The 22,187-nt window shown below is 40.8% G+C and overlaps 2 long non-coding RNA genes across 2 annotated transcripts; one reads left to right on the top strand and one right to left on the bottom strand.

The window, feature by feature from the left end:
* Window positions 1–16,415: 16,415 nt before the first annotated feature.
* Window positions 16,416–21,254, bottom strand: LOC127341642 (uncharacterized). Its single transcript, XR_007875685.2, has 5 exons — window positions 19,879–21,254; window positions 19,599–19,795; window positions 19,418–19,504; window positions 16,519–18,174; window positions 16,416–16,430 (listed from the first exon to the last, which is right to left on the bottom strand). It is a non-coding gene; the product is annotated as an uncharacterized lncRNA (long non-coding RNA).
* Window positions 17,981–19,500, top strand: LOC127341643 (uncharacterized). The gene is made up of 2 exons (XR_007875686.2): window positions 17,981–18,119; window positions 18,777–19,500. It is a non-coding gene; the product is annotated as an uncharacterized lncRNA (long non-coding RNA).
* Window positions 21,255–22,187: the final 933 nt, after the last annotated feature.

Below are 22,187 nucleotides of genomic sequence, written 5' to 3'. Positions count from 1 at the left end.
GCTGCTGCCCCGGGCGACCTCGTGTCGCGGGTGCAGCCCGAGATCGCCTCCACTCACCGGCGAGAGTTATATAACCTCAACAGTCAGGAGTATATATCGGTTACAAAACTTGTGTCTCTTTGGAAATGACACAATTGTTCGCTTTGCACAGCGATTGGACAAATCTCTAATATGCTAACTGCTATAGGGAATATTCTAAGAAATCTGCTAACTGCTTGATTAGCCTAAATTTAAAGCTAATTTATTCCTAACACTCCCCTTTAGACAACGCTGTCTTTAAAATCTTATATGTCTTGTAATTATCCATAGCGTCTTGAATGCGAACGTCCTGATAGTCCTTAGTCTTGTAAGAACTTGATTCTTCAATCCATGTATGTCCTCCAAAAATCCTGTGGAAAAATATAAGGAGAATATAGGAATCCTATATACCGTTGCTATAATAATTGTATCATTAAAACCTATATGAGAAATCCGTTGGAGAACTCGTAAGGAAAAATACAATATATTGTTATCGAATCATAAATACTAAGTTCAGCCCTGGGAAATTTCTCTCCCTGAACTTTGCAAATTTCTAAATCGTCTCATACCAATGCCATAAATGCATTTTTGAAATGCAGCTGCTGGTAAAGACTTAGTGAACAAATCTGCAAGATTGTCACATGATTTTATTTGCAAAATATCAATTTCTCCATTTTTCTGTAATTCATGAGGAAAAAACAGTTTTGGAGCAATATGTTTTGTGATATTACTTTTAATATATCTCATATGCATTTGAGCAACACATGCAACATTATCTTCATAGATAATAGTTGGTGATTCTAATGAACCTATGACGCATGATGTCTGGATGTGATTAGTCACTCTGCGAAGCCATACACACTCACGTGAAGCTTCATATAATGCAATTATTTCACAGTGATTAGTGGAAGTTGCTACTAGAGTCTGTTTAGTTGACTTCCATGAGATAGCAGTTCCACCGAATAAAAATACAAATCCAGTTTGTGATCGAGCATTATGGGGATCAGAAAGATAGCCAACATCAGTATAGCCAGTCAAAGTCATGTCTTGATTCTTCTTATAGAATAAACTAATATCTTTGGTACCATGTAAATATCTCAAGATATTCTTCACTCCAGCCCAATGGCGTTTTGTTGGAGCTACACTATGTCTAGCCAGTAAATTTACTGCGAAGGCAATATCTGGCCTAGTACAATTAGCAAGGTACATTAGTGCTCCTATCGCACTAAGGTATGGAAACTCAGGTTCCAATACATCTTCGTTATCATCCCTAGGTCTAAAAGGATCCTTTTCCATATCAAGTGATCTAACGAACCATGGGTGTTTTGGATGGATATGATTTATCCATATTGAATTTTCCAAAACTTTCTGAATATATGCGGGCTGATAAATGAGTATTCCTGAGGGAAGATGCTCAAGTTGTAAACCTAAGAAGATTTTTTTTCCAAATCCTTCATCTCAAACTTCGTCATTAAATGATTGCGCGCTACAGCCGCGTTACCGATGATGTTGAGATCATCAACATAAACTGAGATGATGCAAAATCCTTTTGAGAATTTCTTTATGAAAGAGCATGGGAATCATCATTATTTGAGTATACTTTCGAAAGAATGAACTCATTAAACCGGTTATACCACATTTTACCCAACTGCTTTAAGCCATAGAGTGACTTTTGTAATTTTACACAATACATGTTGCGATTTGTGTTTGGATTAGGGATTTTAAGTCCATCAGGGACTTTCATATAAATATCCGCATCGAGTGACCCATATAGATATGCGGTCACTACATCCATTAACTGCATTGATAAATTTATTTGTACTGCCAATGATATTAAGTATCGAAACGTAATTCCACTCATTACAGGAGAATATGTATCGTCGTAGTCGATACCGGGTCTCTGCGTAAACCCTTGTGCTACTAGCCTCGCTTTATATCTCACCACCTCATTATTTTCGCTCCTTTTTCGAACGAAAACCCATTTAGCTCCCACAGGGAAGACTTTTTGAGGAGTAGGTATTACTTTAGAGAATACCTCTCTTTTATGAAGCGAGCGCAGTTCTGCCTCAATTGCTTCCTTCCATTTAGGCCAATCCGAGCGCTGCATGCACTCTTTCATAGATTTTGGCTCTGGATCTAGTTGAAGGGTTTTAGCAATTTTAGAGGAGAAATATGTGTCGACAAGTGCAGTCTTTCTATTATATGATTCTCCTGAATCGATATAGTTTATGGAAATTTCATTGATTTCTTCAGGCACCGTGTGATTTCCCATAACAATGGCGTCTGGTTGTTTCGATGTCTCAGCATTAGAATTTGTGTGCACATTTATGCTAGGTTCTTGATGTTGAACATCATCTTGGTGTCTATCAACTTCAGGTTGATTTGCATTTACCGTCATAGATTTCCTTTGTTTTCGCGGTGGCTTTGGAGAAGCCTTTTCCCTTGAGACCAGATTTCTCCCCCTTTTATTTGCAATTGGGAGTTGAGTAGTTTTATTTGGTACATCTACTCGTTCTGGTGCATTGACTGCAGGGATATATGATTTGGTGACACCTTTGTGATCAGTAAATGCGTCTGGCAAGTTATTTGCAAAGTGTTGCAAATCTATTATTCTTTGAACTTCAGATTCAGATTCTTTAGTACGTGGATCTAAGGATTGAATGTCTGTTACATTCCAATCTATTTCCTGGCATTCTTTGTGGTTTGTTTCTCCCCCTAATACCGGGAAATGCTCATCAAAAATTGAATCAGCGTACCAGGCTGTAAACAGGTCCCCTGTTAGGGGTTCTAAATATTTTATAAATGACGGAGATTTATATCCCACATAGATTCCAATTTTTCTATGGGGGGTGATACGTCCAATTTGCATCACTATTTTATATCATAATTTGCTGTTATTCATTGATATATTTCATATTGGGACACAATACTTATGTTATTTCATCTATTTTGCATGTTTCATCATTATTGGAGGGTCGAACACCGGAGCCAGGATTCTGCTGGAAAAAGCACCGTCAGAACGCAATATTTCGGAAGATCAACTGTGGGAGGAAATTATACCAAAAATCCTATTTTTCAAGATGACGAAGGAAGCCAGAAGGAGGGGCCAGGAGGACCCAGGGTGGGCCCACACCCTAGGGCGGCGCGGCCCAGGCCCTGGCCGCGCCGCCATGTGGTGTGGAGGGCCCACGACCCCTTTCGCCTCCTTTTCTTCGCTAAAACCTTCGTCCCGAAAACCTAAGCCAGAGGGGGTACCTCACGAAGAGTTACAGCCGCCTCTGCGGGGCGGAGAACACCAGAGAGAAAAGAGCTCTCCGGCGGGCAGGAATCCGCCGAGGAAATTCCCTCCGGGAGGGGGAAATCGACGCCATCGTCACCGACATCGAGCTGGACATCATCGCCATCACCATCATCATCATCTCCACCATCATCACCGCCGTCATCACCGCTGGACACCGTCACCGCCGCAGCAATTTGGGTTTGATCTTGATTGTTTGATAGGGGAAACTCTCCCGGTATCGATCTACACTTGTTGTTGATGCTATTGAGTGAAACCATTGAACCAAGTTTATGTTCAGATTGTTATTCATCATCATATCACCTCTGATCATGTTCCATATGATGTCTCGTGAGTAGTTCGTTTAGTTCTTGAGGACATGGGTGAAGTCTAAATGTTAGTAGTGAACTATGGTTGAGTAATATTCAATGGTGTGATATTTAAGTTGTGGTGTTATTCTTCTAGTGGTGTCATGTGAACGTCGACTACATGACACTTCACCATTTATGGGCCTAGGGGAATGCATCTTGTATTCGTTTGCTAATTGCGGGGTTGTCGGAGTGACAGAAACCTAAACCCCCGTTGGTATATCGATGCAGGAGGGATCGCAGGATCTCAGAGTTTAAGGCTGTGGTTAGATTTATTCTTAATTACTTTCTTGTAGTTGCGGATGCTTGCAAGGGGTATAATCACAAGTATGTATTAGTCCTAGGAAGGGCGGTACATTAGCATAGGTTCACCCACACAACACTTATCATAACAATGAAGATTATTTAGCCGTATGTAGCGAAAGCACTAGACTAAAATCCCGTGTGTCCTCGAGAACGTTTGGTCATTATAAGTAAACAAACCGGCTTGTCCTTTGTGCTAAAAAGGATTGGGCCACTCGCTGCAATTGTTACTCTCGCACTTTACTTACTCGTACTTTATTCAACTGTTACATCAAAACCCCCTGAATACTTGTCCGTGAGCATTTACAGTGAATCCTTCATCGAAACTGCTTGTCAACACCTTCTGCTCCTCGTTGGGATCGACATTCTTACTTATCGAAGATACTACGATACACCCCCTATACTTGTGGGTCATCAAGACTATTTTCTGGGGCCGTTGCCGGGGAGTGAAGCGCTATTGGTAAGTGGAATTGGTAAGGAAAACCGTTACTGTTGTGCTGATTTTATTTCTGCCTGCTGCCATAAGTCATTATGGAGAGATCTTCTCTTCAATTTTTATTTGGGAAATCTACTACTACTGCAACGGTAGTGGATGAGGCGCCAGGTGAGGAAGTAATACCATATAAAATACCTATGAAAATTATTGAACGTGTTATGGATAACCGCTATGAAGGGGATGGAACTGTCCACCCCGGTGATCATTTACTGTTTTTGCATGAATTATGCGGGTTATTCAAATGTGCAGGTATTGCTATGGATGAAGTGAGGAAGAAATTATTCTCTTTATCGCTGTCCGGTAAGGCGGCGCATTGGTATAAATTACTGGATAATGGGGATTCTCTTGAATGGAATGATATTGTGCCCCGGTTTTATTCTAAGTTCTATCCTCCAAGTGAAATTCATAAGGATCGGAATCACATATATAATTTTTGGCCTCATGATGGAGAGAGTATTGCCCAAGCTTGGGGGAGATTGAAGTCTTTAATGCTCAAATGCCCCATTCATGAGCTTCCTGGTAATGTTATTATTGATAATTTCTATGCAAGACTTTCTTTTCAAGACAAGACCTTGCTGGATACTTCTTGTTCTGGATCATTTACACGCAACAAAGAAGAGTTTAAAAGGGACCTTCTTGATCGAATCCAAGAAAATACTGAAGGTTGGGAGAACGACAAGGATAGAGAATCAGGTATAATTTATGATTATAAATGCATTGAAGCTTTTATGGATACTGATAAATTTCGTAATATGAGTGCTACATATGGTCTTGATTCTCAAGTTGCTGTAAATCTTTATAAAGCTTTTGCCTCTCATTATGAATTGCCTAAGAAGAATTTTGATAAGTATCATGAACCATATAAAGATAAAATTGATTCATCTATTAATAAATGTGCTGTAGTTGAAACTGCTGATCATGTTATTCCTGAAGTTTATATTGAAAAAACTCCTTTCCCTGCTAAAATGAAGGAGTACTCTGTTATAAATAGTGCGGTTCATAAAAGTGAAAAGAAACCTGTAGAACCTGAAGAACAAATAAAAATTGAACCTGCTGTTGCAATAGTTAAAGATCTTGTGACTGAAAATGTTGAGGATGGTCATATTATTTTCTGTGAAGATGCTTCTAATATTGTTTCACAGCCTAATAAACCCAAACAAGCTAGTGTTCCTATGCTATCTGTTAAAATTGGTGATCATTGCTATTATGGATTATGTGATATTGGTGCAAGTGTTAGTGCTATTCCATATGAGCTTTACACGGAGATTATGCACGAAATTGATTCTTGTGAACTTGAAGATATTGATGTGGTTATTCAGCTGGCTAATAGAGAAACTATTTCACCAATTGGTATTGTTCGAGATGTGGAAGTTTTATGCGGTAAGATTAAATATCCTGCTGACTTTTTGGTACTTGGTTCTGCTGCTAGTGATTATTGTCCTATTATTTTTGGTAGACCTTTTCTAAATACTTGTGGAGCTATTATAGATTGCAAGAAAGAGAAAATTTTGACTAAATTTGCTGGTGAATCTTATGAGTTTAACTTCTCTAAATTTACTAAAACTCCTTATAAAGCTGATTTGCCTAGTAATGATTTTAAAATGGAGCAGTGTGCATCTATTGTTCTTGTTCCTAACAATCCTTTGCAGCAACATTTGGAGGATAGCGAGAGTGAAATTTTTAGGAAAGAAAGAGATGAACTTGAGGAAATTTTTCTTCGCCAACCTATTCTCAAGCATGATTTACCGGTGGAAGATTTGGGTACAACACCGCCACCTAAGGAAGATCCTGTTTTTGATTTAAAGCCTTTACCTGATAATCTTAAATATGCTCATATTGATGATAAGAAAATATATCCTGTTATTATTAGTTCTAAGCTTACAGAGTTTGAAGAAGAAAGATTATTGCAAATATTGAAGAAACACCGAGGTGCTATTGGCTATACTCTTGATGACTTGAAGGGGATTTCTCCCTCTATTTGCCAACATGCTATTAATATGGAAGATGATGCAAAGCCTGTTGTTGAACCTCAGCGTCGTCTAATTCCGAAGATGAAGGAAGTGGTAAGGAATGAGGTATTACGACTTCTTGAAGCTGGTATTATATATCCTATTGCTGATAGTAGATGGGTTAGTCCTGTACATTGCGTTCCCAAGAAAGGAGGTATGACTGTTGTGCCTAATGATAATGATGAGCTTATTCCTCAAAGAGTAGTTGTAGGGTATAGAATGTGCATTGATTTTCGAAAAGTTAATAAAGTTACTAAGAAAGATCATTACCCTTTACCATTTATTGATCAAATGCTAGAAAGATTGTCTAAAAATACTCATTTTTGCTTTCTTGATGGTTATTCTGGATTTTCACAAATTGCTGTTAAAGCTAAAGATCAAGAGAAAACCACCTTTACTTGTCCCTATGGAACTTATGCTTATAGACGTATGCCTTTTGGTTTATGTAATGCTCCTGCTACTTTTCAAAGATGTATGTCTGCTATTTTTCATGGCTTTTGTGAGAGTATTGTGGAAGTATTCATGGATGATTTTTCCGTCTACGGGAATTCTTTTGATAGTTGCTTGCGAAACCTTGATAAAGTTTTGCAGAGATGTGAAGAAACTAACCTTGTTCTTAATTGGGAGAAATGCCACTTTATGGTTAATGAAGGAATTGTATTGGGACATAAAATTTCTGAGAGAGGTATTGAAGTTGATAGAGCTAAAGTTGAAGCAATTGAGAAGATGCCCTATCCGAGGGACGTTAAAGGTATTCGTAGTGTTCTTGGTCATGCTGGGTTTTATAGGAGGTTTATTAAAGATTTTTCCAAGATTTCAAAACCTCTTACTAATCTTCTTCAAAAAGATGTACCATTTGTTTTTGATGATGATTGTAAGGAAGCTTTTGAAACCCTTAAGAAAGCCTTAACAACTGCTCCTATAGTTGAACCCCCTGATTGGAATTTACCATTTGAAATTATGTGTGATGCTAGTCATTTTGCTGTAGGTGCTGTTCTTGGACAGCGAGTAGATAAAAAACTGAATGTTATTCATTATGCTAGTAAAACTCTTGATGCTGCTCAAAGAAATTATGCTACAACTGAAAAGGAATTATTAGCTGTAGTCTTTGCTTGTGATAAATTTAGATCTTATATTGTTGATTCAAAAGTTACTATTCATACTGATCATGCTGCAATTAGATACCTAATGACAAAGAAAGATGCTAAGCCGAGGCTTATTAGATGGGTACTTCTTTTGCAAGAATTTGATTTACATATTGTAGATAGGAAAGGTGCTGATAATCCTGTTGCTGATAATTTGTCTAGATTGGAAAATATTGCTTATGATCCTGTTTCTGTTAATGATAGTTTTCCAAATGAACAATTGGCTGTGATAAAGGTGAGCTCGCGAGACAGTCCTTGGTATGCTGATTATGCTAACTTTATTGTTTCCAAGTACTTGCCTCCAACCTTTTCAGCTCAGCAAAGAAGGAAATTCTTTTATGACTTGAGGCATTATTTCTGGGATGACCCACACTTATATAAAGAAGGAGTGGATGGTATTATGCGAAGATGTGTCCCCGAATATGAACAACAAGAGATATTGAGTAAATGTCATGGTAGTGTTTATGGAGGACATCACGCCGGAGAAAGAACTGCGCAAAAAGTTCTACAATCAGGTTTTTATTGGCCAACTCTATTCAAGGATGCGAGAAAGTTTATTTTATCTTGTGATGAATGCCAAAGGGTTGGTAATATCTCCAGACGCAATGAAATGCCTATGAATTATACTCTTGTTATTGAACCGTTTGATTGTTGGGGATTTGACTTCATGGGACCTTTTCCGTCTTCAGAAGGTAACACTCACATACTTGTTGCTGTTGATTATGTTACTAAATGGGTGGAAGCTATACCTACAAAAAGTGCTGATGGTGAGACCTCTTTAAGAATGCTTTTAGATATTATTTTTCCTAGATTTGGAGTGCCTAGATATATTATGACTGATGGAGGTTCTCATTTTATTCATGGAGGTTTTAGAAAAACTCTTGCTAAGTATGGTATTAATCATAGAATTGCTTCCGCTTATCATCCTCAAACTAGTGGTCAAGTAGAATTATCAAATAGAGAGATTAAATCTATTTTGGGAAAGACCGTTAATAAAACCAGAAAGAATTGGGCTAGTAAATTGAAGGATGCACTTTGGGCTTATAGAACTGCTTATAAAAATCCCATGGGAATGTCACCGTATAAAATGGTTTATGGGAAAGCTTGTCATTTACCTTTAGAACTAGAGCACAAAGCTTATTGGGCTGTTAGAGAATTAAATAAAGATCCTAAACTTGCCGGTAATAAGAGGTTGCTGCAATTGAGTTCTCTAGATGAATGGAGAAGTGAAGCTTATGAAAATGCTAAACTCTTTAAAGAGAAAGTTAAAAAATGGCATGATAGGAGGATTATCAAAAGAGAATTTAATATTGGGGATAAAGTCCTATTGTATCGGTCTCGTCTCAGATTCTTTGCAGGGAAATTACTCTCGAAATGGGAAGGACCATATGTTGTCGAGGAGGTGTATCGTTCAGGAGCAATCAAAATTAGTTCTCTTCAAGGCAATGCTACGCAAGTGGTGAATGGACAAAGACTCAAGCATTATATCTCGGGTGATTCTTATAATGTTGATGTTGATATTATTCAAGTGGAAACACCGGAAGCTTTCATCAAAGGGCAAATTGACAGTCCGCCAGAACTTGACTTTGAATAGGTAACAGTACTGGTAATGAAAAGTACGCAATTTACTTTCCGAACAATATTTTCGCTGTTTTTGGAAAATATGAGAAATTACGAGTTCGAAACGGAGTGGAAAGGACGCACGAGGAGGCGCCACCATAGGCCGGCGCGGCCAAGCCTGGGCCCGCGCCGACCTATGGTTTGGCCGCCTCGTCGCCCCTTTCCGACTCTGGTTCGATCTGGTACTTTCCGTTTGTCGAGAAATTTTTTGCTATATAATCCCCCGGACCCCTGGAGGTCCGTATATCGTGTTCTCGACGTGTTTTGTTTCGAGCTGTTTCTGCCAGGATCTGTTTTCAGTTTAGAAGCACCATGGTCTCCAAGAACAAGGGCAAGGAGTTTCCAGATGAAGAAGATCGAGATCTTGGGTGGAAGGAGGAAGACAAGGACGTCAAGGAAGAGGATGAAGAAGAGGTGGAGGAAGATTCGCGCGCACACCCGCGTGCTACCATTGCAAGCATCAAGGTGGTGGACAACACTTTTAGTGCAAACAAGAGCGCAAGAATTCGCACTGGAGGAGCGGTTCCACGTCATTATCTAGCTCCGAAAACATCTCCATCAGGCACTCATCACCCCTTCCACAATCTAATTTTCAATAATCAAATTGAAGGGACTCCCAAGGCAGCATTGCCTAGCCAGTGGGATATAGATCGCTCTAACACTGCATGAGAAAAGGAGCCTGAGGCTGAAGAGTGGGGAAATAACTCCACGAGCTGGGACTCGCCATTAGACAGACTCTCTAACCGCGTCGAGCACAATTCAGAGATGATTCGCAATCTCATATACAGGAGACGAAGGAGCTTATTAAGAAGCTCGGGAGGAATTCATCACCACCATCTCCGCAGGAGTAATTCATCATCGGTATTAGCATCCCCTTGGTTTGTTCCAAGCTTGGGGGAGTGCCGCGGTATCACATTATCACTACCTTTTACTTTTATTGTCAAGTAGTGTCATATCATGAATAGGGAAGTTATCGTATAAGATGGGTTGCGTTTGGAAGTATCTCTCCTTTAGTTGTCTATGTATCCCTTGGTGTGAGTTATCGATATGGAATATTAATGAGAAGTCTTATCATTTACATATTGCACATCTTATTTTAGTTTGCAATCTCTATGATTCATCTTGTTGTTAGTATTGGTATCACTTTGGGAGCATTGAATAAATCTATTTGGTTTTGGCAAACTTAGCATTGGTCAATAGCAACAACACTTTGAGGTTTAAATAGAAAAGAGAAATACATGTAGATGTTTCATTGTCTTTCTTGTTAGCTCATAGCTCATTATTCTGAAGTTAAAATTGTTTGTGCTTACAAGGAAGATGCATGATTGTTTCTATCATATGTATATTTGTTTGTTTCCCTCGACTCTTATGCTTGCTAATTAACCTTGCTAGCCAAAGACCTGTACTGAGAGGGAATACTTCTCGTGCATCCAAACCTTCAACCAAACCTATGTCATTTGTGTCCACCATACCTACCTATTTCATGGTATTTTCTGCCATTCCAAGTAAATACTTCATGTGCTACCTTTAAACAATTCAAAACTTAGTATCTCTTATTTGTGTTAATGTTTTATAGCTCATGAGGAAGTATGTGGTGTTTTATCTTTCAATCTTGTTGGGCAACTTCCACCAATGGACTAGTGGCTTCATCCGCTTATCCAATAATTTTGCAAAAAGAGCTGGCAATGGGATTCCCAGTCCCAAATTAATTAAACTAAATAGACACTCCTCCATGGTATGTGATTGATGGACGGCACCAGAAGGATTCGGTTAGCCATGGCTTGTGTAAGCAAAGGTTGGGGGGAGTGTCATCATCATCATAAAGCTAAAATAAAAAGGCACTCCTTCATGGTATGAGATTGTTGGCAGGCACCCGAGGATTCGGTTAGCCATGGTTTGTGAAAGAAAGGTTGGAAGGAGTGCCACACAAAATGAAAATAATATGGGAGCCGCTCTTAGGAGGTTGTCTGGCAAGGGGGTTAGAGTACCCGCTACCAGTCGTTGACAACAACAAACACCTCTCAAAATGTTACTTTTATTCTCTTTATATGATTGCAAAACTGAAAAAGCTCTATCACATGATTTAATCCCTGCTTCCCTCTGCGAAGGGCCTGTCTTTTACTTTATGTTGAGTCAGTAAACCTATTTCCCTCCATCTCAAGCAAGCATTTGAGTAGTTGTGATCAAACAATTATATTGTGATTTGCTACATCATGCCGTTCATTCTTCCTTGTTTAGTACAAGTTTTATCTGAATGAATATAGCTTTGCAAGTTATCAATGATTATGAAGAGACCATTATGATTGAGTATGCAAGTTGTGCCTTATAAACTTTAACATGAGAGCGCTGCTCAATAAGATAAATATAATCTGTTAATTGTTCTCTGACCAAGAACGAAGTTTGCCATCACCAATTATGATTTCTCATGCACCTTTACTTGTGATTACCTTATACTTGTTTCAATATGAGTTATAAGAGGTTGTTTACTATAATGTCCTGTGTGAATGAATATGATGCTTCTTGTCCGTATTTTGGTTATCGACTCTTCACTCCATAAACATGTGGTCATGTCTATCGAGTTCAGTTTCGCTTGGGGACAAGCGAAGTCTAAGCTTGGGGGGAGTTGATACGTCCAATTTGCATCACTATTTTATATCATAATTTGCTGTTATTCATTGATATATTTCATATTGGGACACAATACTTATGTTATTTCATCTATTTTGCATGTTTCATCATTATTGGAGGGTCGAACACTGGAGCCAGGATTCTGCTGGAAAAAGCACCGTCAGAACGCAATATTTCGGAAGATCAACTGTGGGAGGAAATTATACCAAAAATCCTATTTTTCAAGATGACGAAGGAAGCCAGAAGGAGGGGCCAGGAGGACCCAGGGTGGGCCCACACCCTAGGGCGGCGCGGCCCAGGCCCTGGCCGCGCCGCCATGTGGTGTGGAGGGCCCACGACCCCTTTCGCCTCCTTTTCTTCGCTAAAACCTTCGTCCCGAAAACCTAAGCCAGAGGGGGTACCTCACGAAGAGTTACAGCCGCCTCTGCGGGGCGGAGAACACCAGAGAGAAAAGAGCTCTCCGGCGGGCAGGAATCCGCCGGGGAAATTCCCTCCGGGAGGGGGAAATCGACGCCATCGTCACCGACATCGAGCTGGACATCATCGCCATCACCATCATCATCATCTCCACCATCATCACCGCCGTCATCACCGCTGGACACCGTCACCGCCGCAGCAATTTGGGTTTGATCTTGATTGTTTGATAGGGGAAACTCTCCCGGTATCGATCTACACTTGTTGTTGATGCTATTGAGTGAAACCATTGAACCAAGTTTATGTTCAGATTGTTATTCATCATCATATCACCTCTGATCATGTTCCATATGATGTCTCGTGAGTAGTTCGTTTAGTTCTTGAGGACATGGGTGAAGTCTAAATGTTAGTAGTGAACTATGGTTGAGTAATATTCAATGGTGTGATATTTAAGTTGTGGTGTTATTCTTCTAGTGGTGTCATGTGAACGTCGACTACATGACACTTCACCATTTATGGGCCTAGGGGAATGCATCTTGTATTCGTTTGCTAATTGCGGGGTTGCCGGAGTGACAGAAACCTAAACCCCCGTTGGTATATCGATGCAGGAGGGATCGCAGGATCTCAGAGTTTAAGGCTGTGGTTAGATTTATTCTTAATTACTTTCTTGTAGTTGCGGATGCTTGCAAGGGGTATAATCACAAGTATGTATTAGTCCTAGGAAGGGCGGTACATTAGCATAGGTTCACCCACACAACACTTATCATAACAATGAAGATTATTTAGCCGTATGTAGCGAAAGCACTAGACTAAAATCCCGTGTGTCCTCGAGAACGTTTGGTCATTATAAGTAAACAAACCGGCTTGTCCTTTGTGCTAAAAAGGATTGGGCCACTCGCTGCAATTGTTACTCTCGCACTTTACTTACTCGTACTTTATTCAACTGTTACATCAAAACCCCCTGAATACTTGTCCGTGAGCATTTACAGTGAATCCTTCATCGAAACTGCTTGTCAACACCTTCTGCTCCTCGTTGGGATCGACATTCTTACTTATCGAAGATACTACGATACACCCCCTATACTTGTGGGTCATCAGGGGGGCATGGAGGTACGTTGCGGTGGTGATATCGGTACGTATACAGCGCAACCGAATTTTCGCAGGTGGGAAATACTTGGCTTATTGCCTCGTACTATTTGAAATGGGAAAGTTTCATGATATGCAGTTGGTCTGATTTGCATCAGATATGCGGCGTGTAAAGCCGCATGTCCCCAACAAGAGGTTGGTAAATTGCTATTCTGGAATAATGTTCTAGCAATTAATTTTACTCTTTTGATTAAAGATTCAGCCAATCCATTTTGCGTATGAACATAAGGTACATAATGTTCTAGATGAATTCCTAAGGCCATACAATAATCATTGAATGCGCGTGAACTGAATTCAGCCGCATTGTCCATTCTTATTGTTTTAATCCTGTGTTCAGGATGATTTGCTCTTAATTTGATAATTTGAGCTATTAATTTGGCCAAGGCATGGTTACGTGTTGATAATAAACACACATGTGACCATCTAGTAGATGGATCAATTAGCACCATAAAGTACCTAAATGGTCCAGATAAAGGTTGTATTGGACCACATATATCTCCTTGAATTCTTTCAGGAAAATTAAGTGACTCATTTTTAACTTTGAGGTAGGATGGCCTAATAATTAATTTCCTGATAGCACATGCGGTGCATACAAAATCTGATGACTTGGGAAATCTTTTAATTGGTAAATTATGACCAACATAATTGCCTATAATTTTTCTCATCATACCTATTCCAGGATGACCAAGGCGATCGTGCCAAGTCTTGAATTTATCAAGATTTTGAAAAATTATTTTGTACGCAACATAAGGTACGGGTTTAATGTATGTAAAGTATAATCCGGAAGAAAATGAAGGGAACTTTTCAAGAGTTTGTTCCTCATATCCATCGTTTTTTGTTAAAAGAAAATATTCTTTCTTATCCATCTTAACAGTTTTAAGATGGAAATCATTTGATCGAATATCTTTGAAACTTATAAGGGTACATGTTGATTCAGGATACAAGAGTGCATTCTGAATTACAATAGTAGTACCCATAGTGACATAGGCATCCCCAATGGGCCTGCCGAAGATGGTACCCGGGGTTCATTGAAGGCCCATGAAGTCGAAGAATATGAAGATCGGAAGCCCAATTAGTTGTTAAGGAAAGATAGTTGTATTAGGAATAAAGAGATTTGTAACTTTACGGGTTGGACTCAGAGAGACTCCCGGAATCTGCAAACTTGTGTAATACGAAACCCTCGGCTCCACCTCCTATATAAGGGGGAGTCGAGGGACAAAGAGAGGATCGAATCATTGTTCAAACAACCCTAGTTTTCATAAGCAGTCGAGTACTTTTCCGGCTGAAACCCTCGAGATCTACTTGCCCTCTACTTCCAACAAAACCCTAGTCTACAACTTGTAGGAATTGACAAGTCGATACCTTGTCACATAGGGAGTGTGAATGTGGCTCTTCCTGAACAAATTATTGCTTTGTTACTCCCAGTTATAGTCATAACATCTTCCTTTCTCTTAGTAAGAGTTTGGAAGTATTTTGTTTCCCTTAAAATTATGTTAGTGGTAGCACTATCCACTAAACATAATTCTTCTTCCATCGGATTTTTCCCGCTAGATTTCTAAAAATAGAAAGAGAATATTTTAGAATAAATTTATTTTATTCATATATTCATATAATTACATACATAGTATTTATATTAAAAATTCAAAATAAATACATTACAATATTATGTCTGATTCATATAATACAATACATGTAGTCTGAAAGACTTTATTCTACTTGTTGTTATACAATATATAACACATCGTAGTATTTGAATAGCTAAGTGACATCAATTGTTTAGGAGATCAATTGAGGTCTCCAAAAACATCTTGGGTGTAGTCCACAAGCATGTCTTCATCGAGGATGATATCACCCTTTGGCTTGAATTCTTCAATAGCACTTTGAGAAGTACTAGCTTGAGGGTTATCTTCAATAGCATTGAAGTGAGCTTCAGCCTTATTTCCATGAACTCGCTTCCCTTTTCCTCCGTACTTCATGTATAGATCCACTAGGTGCTTGGGAATACGACATTTGTTTGTACGATGATTCGCACATCCACACCTTTGACAGGTTTGAGAGTTGTCATTTTGATCATTTCTCTTGAAATGACCTTTCCCCTTAAATTGACCACTAGGATACATAGGCGCGGCGGCACGCCGCGCCCATGGTAGCACCTACTTAGCATCGAGAGTTTGTGCTAGTTGCTTCAGAGTGTGTGTGTGTTTGATGATTTGAAGAGTGGCAGGTTGGAAGGGTGACAATCGAGAAATACATTATAGCAAGTATATACATTTGGTAGAAGCTAAAAAAGTCATTTGGTAGAAGTCAAATAAAGTTGGCAATATAAGTGAGGATAATAAGAAAATTGCTCCATGTTTAGGATGCATGCTACACCTGCATTGTTGTCCTCCTCGGAGGAGAGGATGATGACCTCTCTTTGTTTGGCGGTGGAAGTGCGACAGTGGTCTTGGCTCGTGCGAAGGATGGCGCGGGGAGGTCAACATCAGTGCAGAATCGGCAGAGGGGACTTCAAGCTCTGGCTTTTTGTCGGAGAAGACATTCTTGGTTGGTAGGAAGGGCGCCGCGGGGAACAAGATCCGAGGCGAGCTGCATGGTCTTCAGTTGGAGGCAACAACGAACCAATCTCATGGCATACAACTCCACATAAACAAAAACAAAAGAGAACAAACAATAAGCAGATTCTGCTAGGATAAATGGAAAATGCAGACACACAATTTGCACTATCCCTATGAGCAGGCATAAAAGTAGTAGAAACCTGAGTCAAAACGCGAGCAAGAGTCATAGCTAATATATGCCAATAAAAAATGTAGATGTAAATCAGAAAGTTACAGCCAAAAGCAATTCTTTGGATTTTTTTTCCTTCTGGCACGGTAGATAATGATCATGCATTAAGACAGTGTTGCAAGCATGTACTCGGTATAAAGATGGACAGTACCCGTTTTTAGCTGATCCAGCAACTGCGTCTGAATTCCTGCTCTGCTTGTCGTCAGTTCTCGAGCTAGTTTCCTTGTATGCAGAAAATTTCAATATGTGAGATAACTTATTGGTGTAGGATCAGGTATAGCTCACCACAGTTCATGTGTACAGCATTTACCTCGCTTAGACCTGAGTGAGCAGTCCCCATGATGTCTTTGCTGGGCATGCCTATTTCCAGCATCTTTTGTTGCCTTTGAAGGATCATTGGTTGGATCAGTGAGTACATGTCGCTCACCATTTGCTGGCAAAATCGGAGTTGGTACAGAGCAACTTCTTGGTTCAGTTGCCAATGACGTTATGTTCGCAACTTCTAGATAGCTGGGTGTCACGTCGGTTACGAAAACACCGACAATGGCTGCTATGTCAAACGAAACGTAATCCATTTGACCCATAGTACTACTCACAAGGAGCATCTCATCTTTGCCTGTAAGTGTTACACCATGGGAACTGAAAAAGCATAAATTCAGCGATTTTTATTTTGTCTTCGTCAGCGGTATAAATATCTGTCCAATTTTTAGATCCATTGTGTTTCCCTGTAACATTTATTGATCAAGGTCGGATTTTGTTTCATGAGGAAGGCAGATGTACTTCACAATAAGAAATCGTATACAGTACAAAACGAACAAAACCTTAAAACACAGGGAAATATTTCATATGGACTTCAGTAACGGAATATATATTTTCAATCAAATATACCTACCGGCTTAATGAAAATGGTAAAGCATGTATGTGCAAGAGTGTAGCGTGCTACTTTCTAGTGGTTGGTTTACTTGTATAAAACTGCTTGTTTAACTTAGTATTGTAGTTCGGGGAGGAGGTAAGCACATATTCGCAAAGGTGCTTTAACTTTTTTTACAAATATTACTGAAAGACTAACTTTTCCCACGACGTTAAAACGGAGGAAGTAATAAGAGCTAATTTGGCCATGTTATTTGCGCAGGTAAACATGATAAAAATAAGAAAAGAGGCTGCCATACATCAAAATGGATTATAATGAGCTTAGCAAGAAAAGGAGACTATATTCTTTGAGCTCTTTTACGGTGATTGGCACGGAACCTTAGCTCCGTCTAATCTAGTCTAGGTTCCGTCTAATCTAATTTTTCGTGACCGTTGATTAAATTGGTAATAGTTTTTATGTAACTTCTATAATGCTTCACCAATTATAAACGAACGTTTTAGAAGTCAACTCGTCAAATCAGAATCCGATAAAAAAAACCAAGCTCGTCATCGTAGACATGTGAAAAGAAGGCCACAATGCTTATACCGTGATAAAAAAAACCACGATACTCTTGACTCATGAGCGCCCGCCGCCGCCGGCGATGCTACCGCCGCCCTTCCCCCCCTGTCGTGCGGATCGTTGGAGAGTCGCAGCCCCCTCTCCTCCATCGCGGCGGCCAGCCGCCGCCGCTTGCACGAGTACTCGTCCTTTGTCGGCAAGCCGGAGCTGCCGTCCTAATCAACGTCATCGGCAGCAGGCAAGCGAAGTTGTCGTCCACATCTACCTCATCGGCAGCAGGCAAGCCAGAGCGGGGCGACGGGATCGGACGCCGCCCCCTCTTCATCTAGGGGATCGTGGCCGCCGCCTCCTCGGCATCTGCAACAACCCTAAATCGTTCTCCTCCGCGGCCCAGTCCGCTGCAACGCCGCTGCTCTCCTTGCCAGCGGGATCAGAGTCGGTGGCCACCGTCCCCACCCTCGCCCGCTTGATCGTAACTCAAGGTCAGACCAGTGTCTCAACTCAACTTCATTGTTTTGTACGTCCATCAGTGAATGTCTGCAAAACGTATGAGTCAAATTCAGTGTTTTGGAATTTCTATCTCTACTCCCTATTGAGAGCTGTCAAAAGAAATAGAATAGAGGTGTATTTGTTCATGGCAAATCACAAATGCATCTCTGTGTAAGTCTGAAGAATGAAGAGATTAATCACCGCCCCCTCATGACCAAGTATTTCAGAATAACACAAAGTATCAACATTATATTCCATTACCTGAATAATATAAATCCAAGTATTCGTGTAGACCCATATAGCATGCATACCATCCTTTTAGACATACCATCCTTTTAGACATATAGTGCTACATCTCTGGTCAAGTATAGCAAGTAGATGGCTATTCAGTTGAACGCAAACATCTTTACTGCCTAGAATGTTGCAGCAAATCTATATGTGGTAATGTTCCTCTACCTCAACTTCACCCAATGCATATCAAGACATACATCTCCACAACTGTTTCGAGCTCAGTACGAAACGGTGGTTAACTAGTACCGTTCCTCGTTTAAATCACTGATTAATCTCATGTAATATTCTCCTCAATCTTTTTACATTTATCCTTGTATTGTGATAAAACTTTTAATTGTTAGTTTGTATTTGGTCTGCAGGAAGATATGGCCAATGTGCGCGAGGAGTGTAAGGAGTACCATGAGAACGCAAGCAAGACGTTGCTAGCGAGGATGACGGATTCAAGTTCTACAACAGTTATGCCCTTTAGAAAGGATATAGTGTACGGAGAAGCTACATTGAGTGGGATGGAGCCAACAAGGAGATAATTCTGATGAAATTTGTCTATAGTCGCGAAGGTTGTCGTGAAGAGAAGCACATGAAGAGGAAGAGAGAAGATAGGATATGATACAAATCGTCAACGAGCAGACCATGAGAAGAAGAAGGCGTGCAACTAATGGAAATAGAGCACAAACTTGACGCCAAACTAATTACCATAAATGAGGTCTAAGTAACTGTTATCGGTTACAAATCCTTGTGGCCGTGTGCTTTAGTGGTGTGGCATGCAAATGTACTGCACACACATAGGTTTCAGTTTTCAGGTTTATCACAAACATTGATACTTCCATCGTTTGTATCTCAGATTTTCAGTTTGCACGTGTAAATCTGCTACTGTAATCTGTTAAAAATAACTGCTGGTTTGATGATCTGAGTCCATTCAATCTTAGCATAAACATTGTATACAATTACGGTACATCAAAGTGAGTCAAAAGATATTTCAAATGAGATGCAGCATTTGTACCTCTCCGTCTGTCTGAACTGTCCAAGATAGTTCACCAGTTGATATATCATGAAAGCAACTTTTCCCTTTATATCATCCTACCACGACCTGTCCAAGAGAGTAACCATGAGCTGGCTAGCAAAATGCTTGATGATTTAGTCTGTCAATTGCTGCTCAGTTCAAGAGTCAAGAGTCATGTTACCTCCAAAAAACAAGAGTTATAGGCTATAGCAGCAGAATACTCCACATTAGTGCAATACATGGTATGGCAGAACACTCCACGGTCAATGTAGGCATCAGTGTTAACAGAGTTTAATTTCCAATCACCTGTCTTGCATCCACAACATCAGCAAGAGCTTGTAGGGTCTGGCAAGATGTTGCACAGCATCATGTATTTCCCTGCAGCTCATTTTGTAACAATTTGAACAGAGATGAAAATGCAATCATTCCGAAACAGTTCAGAAATCTAGAGTAGCCAATACCTGGGAATCATAGCTGACAAACGAGCTCTCCAAATGTTGAGATGACGGTTGGCGCCTGCACAAATCTCAACACCTTTGTATGCCATAGAGCCTAAGTGCACGAAGGCGTCATTGTAGGCCGAGAGGAGGTATGCCATGAAGTCGGCTATGACAGTCATTGCAACAACCAGTGATGCTCAAATGGGAGCTGGAAGATATCTCATCGAATATTGCACATCACAGCAGAACGGATCCATAGGCTCACATACATTTCATGTCATGTGCTATGACTCTAATCAAATTCAGATACTAGCAGATTCACATTAGTTAATGGCATTACAGATGACATACTTAAACCGTGGAAGAGAGCTTGAGTGAAACTAAAAGATTGTTTTGCAATTTTAGGAGTCATAAAATTAGTAGAGTGATGTTTGTAATCAACCTAATAAGAAGAAGATCCTGTCATGATTGGCCCAGCTTCTACCGTGTTGCCTATGCCTATGGGCATCATGCTGATTAAGGAGGAATTTCACATAGCTCAAACTGTTGAATATGAATGCATTTTGATGGTGATATGATCCTAGAAACATAGCAGCAAAGAATACTGAAAAATCTTCTGCAGTAGCCATGAAGAGCTTCAGCGAGAGAGGACACTTATACGATATGGTAGCCGAAACCCAACCATCGTCACCACCGCTCCTCCCCTCGCCGGCCATGTCCAACGGCACAGCCGCCGCTCCTCCCCTCGCTGGCCTCGACCAACGCCGCAGCCGCCGCTCCTCCTCACGCTAGCCTCGACCAACGCAAAGAGGGCAGGCTAACGCAGAAGCACCAGCAACCCCGATGTGCGAGGACGAGGAGGGCATGGCTGACGCCTTGGCAAGATACGAGGAGCAGCCCTCCTCTCCTCCCGGCCAAACTGCCCAGGCCTCGGGGGTACGGCAACTGCCGGTACCCCGCGCCGCCGCTCCTCCCATAGCCGGGCGCCTCCGGCGTCCCCTCCACCCCGCGCTGCCCTCCGTCGCGGAGATCGAAGGGAGAGACCTCCGTAGACACCGGGTGCCTCCGCCGTCCCCTCCACACCCCGCGCTACCCTCTGTCACGGAGATCGACGGGAGACCTCCGTGGACGCCGCCTCAGCCGCTTCAGTCTGTCGCCGTCCACTCCCCTCCGTCTCCCTACCCTCCAACGCGGCCACCTCCCCTCTATCGCGGAGCTCGTAGGAAGCTCCGATGCGGCCCCCTCTCCTCCATCGCGGAGCTCGCCGGAAGGTAGGTGGCCTCTCCTCTGTCGCTGGGCAGAGCTCATCCGAAGCGAAGAGTGAGAGATGAGAGAGAGCGAGAGATGGGAGACAGAGCGGATGAGAGAGTGAGAGAGATAAATCTGTAAGTTCTAATTTTTTTTTGATGAGAATAGTACGAACTTCAAGATGTGTGCGAGATGATTTGTTATCAGATGATTTGTCCGTTTAAAAGGATGATTGTTTTTTTATAATATTCGCAAAATATATATCAGGTTCCGGTCCCACCGAATTTGGTTCCGGTCCCGCAATTTTGGTTCCGTCAGTTTGGTTCCGTCTAATTATCACCGTTAGATGGGAGCAGATGGACGGTTATTAAAAATGTCAATCACCCTAAAACTTGTAATATTCTTTGACACAATGGAATTCTCATTTAAAAGCAGTAACTAAATTTGTCAGCTAGGTATTGATTGCAGTCGGTAGCAGGGTAAGTGCTAAGTAGGATACCTCACAATCGACAAAGACGAAATCCAAGTGATCTATGATTTTCCACTGGTGACTTGGATGCGAGACATCTTCCCATAATACAGTCTGGATTGTTGCTCTAACCTACATGCAAGTACCTAACTTCGGTACGGAAATACAGATGCACAAATGAAGCAAACCAGGAAGGAATGGCGAGGGTAATTTACTCGGTAGTGTGCTCACTTCCAAAAAAAATTGCAGCAAAATTTCAAACATGAGTTAGCAGTAATTGTGATGTGCAATAGGAATCCACCTGAAATAAAGATGACACCACCAATTAGACATTACTGGAGCTGAGATATATTTACTTTGCTTTCAAAACACCGTGATTGACTGTACATTGCGTATGAAAACAGCCTAAGACCAGATAATATCGATAGCAGCATTGTAATGTCTTTCTTGAAAAAAGAATCATTGTAATGTCCTTTTCGAAAAAAAATCATTGTATTGTACAGAAGGGAAATCTCATAAAATAAAGTTGGGTCACCTATATCTGGCTGCAGCTTGAGACCATTGTTTAACATATGCACAAAAATCCAAGTACCCAACCTGTCACATAGAAGAA

The sequence above is a fragment of the Lolium perenne genome, chromosome 3, assembly GCF_019359855.2.
Source record: "Lolium perenne isolate Kyuss_39 chromosome 3, Kyuss_2.0, whole genome shotgun sequence".
Taxonomy (NCBI): Eukaryota; Viridiplantae; Streptophyta; class Magnoliopsida; order Poales; family Poaceae; genus Lolium; species Lolium perenne.
Note: the sequence above shows the minus strand (reverse complement) of the source record. Positions and strands in the feature narration are given on the sequence as shown.